This window comes from Egretta garzetta, unplaced genomic scaffold (assembly GCF_000687185.1).
Source record: "Egretta garzetta isolate BGI_Z169 unplaced genomic scaffold, ASM68718v1 scaffold64, whole genome shotgun sequence".
Classification (NCBI taxonomy): Eukaryota; Metazoa; Chordata; class Aves; order Pelecaniformes; family Ardeidae; genus Egretta; species Egretta garzetta.
In genome coordinates this window covers 1375963-1386348 of record NW_009259596.1, presented here as the reverse complement: position 1 = coordinate 1386348, position 10386 = coordinate 1375963, and positions in this window count along the sequence as shown.

Genomic DNA, 10386 nt, shown 5'->3' with positions numbered 1-10386 from the left:
GATCACCTGAGGCACAAAAGAAGATGTTTTATGTTAACTAAGACTCTTAACAGAATACGCTGGACTGTGCAATAGTAAACATGATGATATCGATATGTTTTGTGGTTCTGAGCACACCAGTAACACTTGCATGTCAGTTTTTTACCTCTAAAATGACATATTGCTTACTAGTACTTCAAGGATATATTGGAAGAACTAATCGGTTCTTAAGTACTGTGAAGAAAAGCATTAGTAATAGCAGTGGTATGTAACCACGTCACCATGGGCACTACTGCCTTTTTTTATGTTCAGGTGCAACCTTTATCATTTATCTGCCTATGTGTAGTCAGCCTGCCAGAGCCTCATTAATATCTGTGTAATTTCATACAACAGCTTGTAAAAATAGATACCAACTCTCTTGCAGTATTAGGCTCTGTTCAGGAATACAGACTCATTAGAGCAGCATGAAGAAATACAGGGGGGTTTTTTCTCCAGTAGAAGATTTTAATATTACAAAATTTGGAATGAAACCAAGGAGTGTTGAGTCTTCTTGTGGCATGATGCCTCAGCTCTCGGGCAGCCTGTCTGCCTTGCCCCCTGCAGGTCTGGGGAATCGGCATTGCCAAGAAGCCGCAAGCTGGAGGGTCCTTCCTTCCCAGCTCTCAGCACTCTCTCAGCCCCAAAGTGAAGGAGTCTGTAAGCCCAAGATCCCTTAGAACCATCCAGAACGGCTGTTGAGAAGACAGGCAAACTGGCAGGCTCAGTTGTCTTGGAAACCTGCCTGGATGCCATTGGAAATTGGTCAAAAATGGAAATTCTCTTGTGGAACATTTTGATTTCAATGAATGGCATATCCTGATGAGAAAATGTTTCATCAGAAATTTTCTAGCCAGATTGTTCACTGCTGGAAGTAGATAAAGCTATTTTACGGATTTTTTTTTTTTTTTTTTTTTTCCCCCTGCCACATGGTTTGGTAGGATCAGATTAATGAACAAAGCACTCTGAACATGCAATGGCATTTAGTGCTGAGGTTTTACTCCAGCAACCCCTCCCTCTGGCTGAAATCTAAGTTCCAGCTCCATCATTCAGGCCTCAGTTAGCGAAACTGCATCAAGAAAAGCACGCTGCTACCAAAAGATAATCAATTCCTCTCTACAGCTACATTTCTTATATGCCCGTAAGTGCTCTTAAGTTCAGAGCAGCCCTTGCACATTTAATTGAACTGGAGGCCTGCCTCTGATTAAAGAAACACATTAATAGCAGATTAAGTCTTAAATACAGGAAGGGAAGATTTCCTGTGGAAATCCCGCTAAAGGTTTCTGTAAGCAGTTTGTGTTCACTTAGACAGCTTGTAATAGTGCTACAAGAAATAAAATCTAATCTCCCCAAAGCAGCTTCAAAAAGCATAGGATTTTCAGGTTATTTCAATTTAAAAATGATAATATATAAATAACAATCATTCTGTGACTATAAATGAGTTTTGTGGTTAGGAGGGCAGGTATCACCTAATTGCTGTGAAATCAATGAAGATTCTATTAATGCAGGAGAAATATTACTTCAAATACCATGAAGACCAGATGTCTTTCCTCAGTCAAACATCAGAGGCCCTACCATGCCAAAGAATAAAAGTATTTAGGTAAGTGACCTAACCAAGGTCACGTAGATAGGAGGAAAGCAGTGGATGTCATATATCATGATGTTAGCTGGGTTGTGGACTCTGCCTTTCATGGGATTCTCAGGAGCAATCTTGGCATACAAGATTTAAATAAAAACTGCTATGACATGGGTGTGATGCCAACAGAAAAAACCTGCACCCTTGTGCTGGGCTACTCCCCGTGCTCTATCCTGGTTCTAATACCGAACACTACTCCCATTACCACTCCAGATAATGGCATATCTAATTGTTAAATAAACAGATAAAACCCATCTACAAAAGCCTGTGAGGACTTTAGAGACCAGGATTAACTTCAAGCAGATCTTGACACATAGCAGAAATGGTATAAAAGAGACAGGCTATGGTTTAGGGTTAGAAAAATCAGCTGTATAAATACAGGACTGGAAACTCTGTGGGGTAGCAGCTGTATGGAAGAGGATGTAGAGGTCATACATAGCCACAGCAGAACATCAGTCAACAAGATTGCTGTGGCAAAAATGGAAGAAAACAGCATGTGAGAGTACCAGGTGCTACAGTTTTGTGTTGGTAATGCCTACATAGGAGAGCTGTGTTGAGGTTTGTTTCAAAGAAATCGTAATCCAGACAAGGAGACTGAAAGTCTGGGAAACATGATCTGTGAACAGGGATTAGAGCAAGTGTGACTGTTTTGTGTTTTCTTTAGGGAAGGCTGAGAGAAAAGAGAAAGAAAGTCTTCAAACACATGAAAGGCTAATAGCGAAGGTAAAGAAAATACATGGTTCTCTGTTACCACTGTAGACAGAGGAAGAAATGAGCTCTTGCACTACAGCAAGGAAGGTTCAGGTTAGACATTAGGATCATAAGCATAGGTAGGTAATGGTATGGATCACTTAGGGAAACTACATACCCCATCACTAGATGGAGATAATATAAATAAGAAGCAACAGTTGTAAGGAAAAGTTTATGTACTACTGGTTCTGATGGGAAGATGGTGACCACTAAAGGTCCCTTTCAGCTTCTTCCTAATACTCTACAGAAACTACGTGTGACTTTATCTGATCAACCAGCAACAGTTTTGGCATATTCTAAAAGGAAAGGATTTAGGGATGCTTTAAACCAGCATACTGGGACAAACATCTTCAGTCAATTTTTAACAGAAATACAGTACTTTAAGAAGAAAAATACATCAAAAAGATGCTTTGCAACACAAATCTGTTACAGTAACACTTCTGTCTGGTGTAAATCAAGTGACTTTAACTTCAATATGTCCTGTCTAGAAACTAACTGTGCAACAGCATAACAGGCTCTCACTCCTCCAGTATTTTCCTTTCATTTCATGCTGTTTCCATTTCCAGGATAAAAGACTGATTGCAAGTAATAACAGTCTAGGATTTGAGTCTTGCCTAGATTAGTTTTTTAAAAGTACTAAATAGATTTTCCTTTGGACAAGCTAGATCGTTAAAATAAAAAAGGGGGGAAAAATCCAAGAAAAAGAAAAAAAATACTAATGGCAAATAACAAAATTGCTGTCTTCTATTAAGTTTTGGGAGTGTTGCTAGAAAGGGCTGTTAGTACTTTATTTAAGAAGTGCACTTACGCAGGCAGGCGCATGTACAATCACACACCCTTCACAACTAGTGAACAGGCTTGAAAGGCAGGGCATGGACTCGATGGAGAACAAAGTTCATGCTTGTTTGAAGAAGCTGGCTTTCCTCAAGAAGGTGGGCCCATCTGCATTTTTAGAAGGCGATCTAGGAGATTTTGCTGTCTGGACAATCCACAAACTGGTATTTAAGTTGAGCCACGAAGACAAGCCTAACAAACTGGGTGAACAGACCCAGCAAAAGCAGAGTAGGAAACACCCTGGCACCAAAGGGTGCCTTCCTTCCATTACTTACAAGCTGCATCTTCCCGTGTGTTGCGAGCTCTTTCTTTCCTATGCTATTTGTACAGCACAGTACTCTGAAACAGCAAGCATTCTCCTGATGTCATTCTTTGAACGAAAATTTAAGCTATCTGTAGTGGAATCATACGGCAATATATGTTTTTATAATTCACTGAAAGCCATACTGTTCTTTTGTCAGAAAACCTGCGGTATTAGGCTTGTATGGTATTGAATCCAGGAGAGTGAGAGCCAGTTAGAAGTGCAGATGTGTAAGGAGTGAAGTCCTGCTGCAAACTGGAGGTGTCGGATCTGACAAGGTACCTTGCTTAATGAGACTGTTAAAATTGGCTGCTTCTCACACCATACTACTTTGACTACTGAGGTAGTCCTCCTCCAAAGACATCTGGGTTTCAGTGGCCACGTCAGCTCTGTGTGGTAGGAGGAAGTAATCAAGGAGAATTTTTTTTTTTTCCTCCTAATCTGCCGAGCTCAGAAAACCACTGTGCTTGTGACCAGATGAACAGAAACTCCCTGCTGCATTTGTTTTACCGCTCAGCAAGGCTGAACCTCTGCCCCATCTGGACTGTGAAGAGCTTTTGAGACAGGAGTTGGTCAGCTGCAGGCAAAGCCAGACTCTGATTGCATTTCGCTATGAGTGTTACTGTGCCACCCTGAGACTCTCAGCAACAGCAGTGAGATCCGTAGAGGCATAACATGGGTGGGAAGACGACAAGTGAACAGTATCAGAGGGCATATAAGCTAACTGAGGAGCTGACACCTTCCAAATCATTCCAGAAGTTCTCACAGTTCTGGTTCTTTTCCCCACAGCTGCAAAGTAATGCCACCTAACCTCAGTGTCCAGACTGCCGCAGCTTCAGTATTTTAGTCTCACTGTATCTCCTCATCCTTGAAGAGATTGTTTTTACAGTGCAATGTTATGGTTGGTGAGCCATGAGCTCTGCTGCATCACCAGGTGTCTGCTCCTGGAGTTTCCACAGTTGCCAGGGATCCTGTCATGAGAGCTGAGCTGCTCATACTGGCTGGGCAACGATGCAGCCTAGTCTGGTCTCTGCATAAATCCCTTTGGCCTAAAACCAGCTGCATTTGGATCTGCTTCACACAAAGTGTGTTCGCTGTCCAAGTTCTCTTTTTTTGACTTTCGAAGTCAGTCAGATGACCCCATTACCAGTTCTGTAACACCCTGTGGTTAGAGCTAGAATCCCCTCTTCAGGGTTGTGCCTGTCAATCTGCAGCTAAGGATGCAATTGCTTTTCTGCAGTCTAGCCAAGCATGACAGTAGGAATGGGGTGATCACCAATGTCTCTGCACTTTTTATCTTACTCATCCCTTGAGGCTTAGAAGGATGGAGTCTGGTTATTCCATGCTGGTGACAACTGTGTGAGCTGGCAGAATCCATAATTATACAGTCTGCTTTCTATTTCTGGATACACGGGATTTAATGGTTTTTATTGTAGTAGCACCTCAGGGTCCAGCCGAGTACAGGCTCTGCCCTCCAGATACTTGCTGAGCTGCCCTGTCTTTTTGCCCCATCACCCTGAGAGTTTCTTTCCTTTCCACTAGAAAAGCACAGACATGACAACTACTGACAATGGTCTACATGTTGGTAAGACAGGAGGAGTCATTATCTTGATTAAGCTCTAAGCTGTGGGTGGACATGGAGAGACTGTCCATCAATTCCTCTCTCATCATTTGAGTTGCGTTGTGAAAAACAGAGCACATTGCTCACGCAGTTACACCGGTGGGAGGAAAGAAATGATGATGAAGGCTGGAGGCTTGTGGCTTCTAGCAACAGGAGGAAGGCTCCTGCTCCATCTGCAGATCTGCACTGACAAAATAGACTGAGTGCCCTGGTAGCAGCCGAGGGGCCAGGAGCTTGGTCCAGCAAAGCAGCTGAACAGCTAAGCCTGACTCCGCGACACCACCGGGGAGAACTGGCAAGCGATAGTAGGGGGAGACTCCCTGCTGTGGGGAAGGCAGTCCCCGTTGGCTGGCCTCACCTGCTGGGGCTTGTATCTCAGATACTGAAGAAAGACTGTTGAGACGTGTCGGGCCTTAGACTATTACCCTGCAATGACATTGCCAGGGGAAACCATGAACATATCAGGCATAACTATATGGCTCTGATGGTGAGGGTCGAGGACGTAGGGACCCAGGTGATTTTCTGCTTGATCCTGACAGAGAAATGAAAGGAAGGGGTTGAGGAGGAGTGGGTAGATACTACAGATCACCAGCCAGCATCGCACAGCTGGCATCAGTAACAGGGATTTGGTTTTTATAAGACCCTATCTGAAGGTCAACAACTGCTAGGAAGAAACAGGATCCACCTGGCAAAGTGGGCCAAAACCAACTCTGCCAAATGGCTGGCCAATGTGGTGAGGAAAACTTTAAACTAGGAATGACAAGGGAAGGAGACAATGACTTACAATCAAGGAAGTGGTTGATCAGTTTGACAAGGAAATGGTGCAGGCTGATGTGTGCGTCAACAGGGTGAAAGAGGTCAAGTTAAGCAAATGCACATCAATAAGGGAGTGCCAACAGCATGGCATTATGGGGAAAGCTCTCACACCTTTTTTGGGAAATGAGCATGACTGGGTGCCCGTCTGAAGTGCCTGTGCATTAATGCACACAGCATGGAGAACCAACAGGAGGAATTATAGGTCTGAATGCAGTCGCAGGGCTACGATATTTCAGTGGGAAACAGCTTATGGGTCAGGAACAATATCTTGCTGAAATGAAACATTAATAAACTTGGAAGCAAGCTTTATGTGCTTCCTATGAGGAAGAGCTGTAGTTAAAGGAGCTTCATTGTGTGGAAAAGAAGAGGTCTCATGCTACGGCAAGATGTTCCAAGTGGTGCTTGTGACCTTTCACAGTGCAACTCATGAAAAAAAACCATCTGTGTACTGTGTCTGTCTCTGCATCTGCAGTTCCCAGCTGGTAATGCTTGTCCGTGATCTGAACAGGTACCATCTCAGTTGGAAGTGTTCCTCAGAAGCTCCTCATCTAAAACCAGAGCACTGAATTTTTAGGATTTCTAAAACTCTTTGGGAGACTTTGATTCAGTAATGTCATATGTGGGAACCATCAGATCTCCACAACCACAGATTGGACGTTTTGCAAAAGATTGCTATTTTGCTCTTTATCACTGCGCACAGGTTTTGGGCGGGTCTCCAGCTCATTACACATTGCTTATACGACCTCAAGCCAGCAATGTTTCACTGCGTCTTCACTAACACCTATGTACCAGATGTTAAGACAAATATTTATGTGTCCCATATGACGAAAGAAAATTACCACTTCTCTTCTGTCTAAAGGACAGAATATCCTGTCCTCATTGGCACCACATTGTCTGATCTCACAAAAACCATTGTATTTCATAAGGAGTTAACAGGGCATCATATACATGGAATAGCCTTTGTAACATTTAAGGTATTTAACAAACAAGATAAGAAAGCTTCCTCTAACTTATCCTGCATATAAAACTTACAGAAGACTTTGGTCTCTACTATTGTCAGTCTTTTAAGAGTTAAACAGTACTAGGTGCACTCACAGGGAGGAAAATGAAATAAGAAACCTTGCAGTCGAAATGCGACATTATTTTAGCAATTGCAGTTATATCGACTCCAGTGAAACGTTGCTCACTTACACACAGATTTCCTTTTATAATCATATGCACTTAACCTGAAATAAAAAATAGACCTAAATAAAGGGGGGGGAAAAAAAAAAACTGAAAGTTTGGGAACGCTTGGACTTGGAGTTTACTTTGACATTACAGAAAAAGGAGGTATCTGTGAAATATTGATCGGAATCAGAGCATCAGTGACAAGAAAGGTTTGGAGGTGTTCAAATCCATCCTCCAGACTTGGATTTTTGGATTACTTCCATATCCATCCTTTCTATCCATTGTTACTCAGACTTCTCATATGTGAGAGAGCTGATATTTCAGCTGCTTGCAAATTAACTTCTGAGAGCAACAGGGCAAGAAATCATAAAAATGAGAAGGTATCTCTTTTAAATAGCTACCAATAATACATTCTCTTTCAGATACACATCCATGCTCTTTATATAAAATGTTATGGCACCCGCCAGAAAGAGAACAAAATGTTGTTTTAAGGAAGACTTTTCCATACATGTTCTTGCCTGTTTGGAAGAGACAGGAGAGGAGAGAGGAGTGGGCTTTGTGTTGTGCTTGCACATTTTAGTTTCCATTTATAGCCAAGTGACTCACAACCTGGTGAAAATCACATTTTCCTATTGCTTCAAGGCAAACTGCCTGGAGCATTCTCTAAGTAACTTCTTTTTTTTTTTTCTTTTTTTTTTGTTCTGTATAACATTTAAAAGATGGCTTAGGCTTTGCATCTTATTTAAAACAGCACTGTAATACTGATCCTATCACACACAAAAAGAAGTGTTTCCTATGATTGTGCTACTGCATTGAGAAAAGTAACTTTTATGCCACTGATGTCCCAAGCTGCGGAGAGCTGGGTCTCTGCCAGCAGTCTGAGGCTGGCTCATTGAAAAAACTCCAAGGAAAAATCAGCTAAGGCAGGAGTATTAGTTTATAGCACATGAACGTGAAGTTCAGACTTACAGCAAAACAGCACTTTTAAAAAGCCACCAGGAATTCCTTTGATAACCAGAAGTGAGAATCAAGACTGATGACTGATTAGCAGAACATCTATTGCCAGAGGCAAAAGAATCAACAGCCTAAAGACGAAGCACCTGAAGGGGTTTGCTTCTGTATTTTACCTTGTTTTCATTTATCGCCATTAGCCCTTGGATGCTAAATAAGGCGCGTATCCCATTTAGGAAAGGAAATGTTATCATTTTCTTAAAAAAAGAACCCAACCAAAACCATAGTCCAGTGCTATAATTACACTTGGTAAAAATGAGTAGTTATGAGAGAGACAAGGAAGCAAATTCAGGTCAAATTCTAGAGACGCTAGCAAAGAAACTTGTCAAAGATGCGAGTAAGGCCAACAAGGTCATCTTTGTTCAGGCCCAACGTACCCACATTTTTAAGATACCTTGGTTTCTGATGTTTGCAAAATCCGTGGTTAGAATATATGTTTTTCTTAGAGTTCAACAGTTCAATGACAAAACTAAGCTATTTTATTGTTTTCTTGAATAAATTTAAGCATTTTGGATTTCAAAATTGTAAATTTAGAACATATTACGTCATGATGAAACATCTAGAATGTATGTGGCTATGAAACACATTCTGTTTCATACTGCGTTTCTTAATCTACAGAAGCAAAACCAGTCAATTCATCCCAGACCCCAATAAAGAGGAATATAAACTCTTCAAGCTGCAATGTTACTTTTACTTCTTACGGAAGGCCTCCACTTAATGGCCATAGCTATTTCATGATAAGGCAAATTACAAAAAAGCCAATTAGAAAAAAAAAGGTAAAATTATAAGGCAAATTAGAAAAAAAAAAGGCGGGGGGGGGGGAAAGGAACTCAGAGACTTCTCAAGACACTCTGGGGTCTGGCATACGTTCTCTTCTCTGGGCTCCTGCCAGCTGCCACACTTCCAGGAACCGTGACTCTCCGGCCTGGGTGCCTTGTGGCACCCTTTCAGCCAGGTAAATAATCACCCGGATTTAATCGTGGCCATTCTCAAGTTTCATTTGCTTCTTTGCCTTTGATACAGACATATTCCGAGTTGTCGGTTGTTGCGCAGATAGTATTATTTCTCTTTCTAATAGATTGATACTGCTGCATATTTAATAGATTTAAAATGTTTGTTTCTGTTGCAACCACTTGCTTATCTAAGGGGCCTGCCTCCTTTAGCATATTGACCTTAGCAATCTGGTGCGTAGACAGTGTCACCTAATAAGTAATCGGGGGAATGTGGCGAAATTTCATAGATTTAAGCACTGAAACAACTGTCAAAACTAAGATGTATCTAGACCATCATTTAGAAGTAAAAGCTATAAAGTATTTTCTTGAGCAATGCTCCCACTGGGTATTTCTTTGCTCATTTTGAGATTACAGAATGCCCAGAACTTCAACGTGTTGTGAGAATTTACTGCAGAAATCACTTGATGTTCAAATAACCCTCCCGTACCAAGGAGCAGCTGGTATCAAAGTATGTTATTTTAAGCCCATTAAAAGAAAGATCTGTTGACCAGAGAGATTACTTGGTTAAAGTAAGACACGGAAGCTTCCTTTTGTCAACCTGACTTTGATGATGTGCGATATGCCCTGTATTTTAGCTGCGGCTTTGTTCTCCGCTCAGAGAAGCGCCACGCTGATTTTGTAAAAACGCTCTCTTTGTGGTTGGACCATTGCGGAATTGACCGACTCCGGCCGGCTGCTGCCCCAGCACTTTCTGTACCCACCCCAGCAATAGTCCAGCTGAGGGAGGCGGATCAACAGAAATCTTCTTTCATGCAGTAAAATGCTTAAAAAGTCCCGCCAGCTTATCTCCCTGCCTCCACCAACTCATGATGGGGTTAGAGGAATATCCGTGCCAAAAAAAAATAAAAAAAAAAAAAAAAGGAAGATAAAGGAAAAAGCAACAGCAGCCACGGAGCACGGCCAAGGATGGAGAAAGGGATTACCTTTTCTTCTTAATCGGTAACACACATCAGTTCTGTCCTACTGATCAAAAAGGTGGTGTTTTTTATTAAAAAAAGGTGTTTTGTTTTGTTTTTTAAAGCAGAAGCTGCGTCTTCTGTTCGGTAACATAACTTCTAGTGTGTTGGGGGGCGACGACGACGACACAGACGGACGGGACACACGACAAAAAGCTGTTTAAAATACAAAGAAAACAAGCACAAGCGTTTCAAACAGCCTCCTAACACCCCCCCGGGCGGGGGCGGGAGGCCGACTTGCGGGCACGCCGGCACCCTCAGCGCTC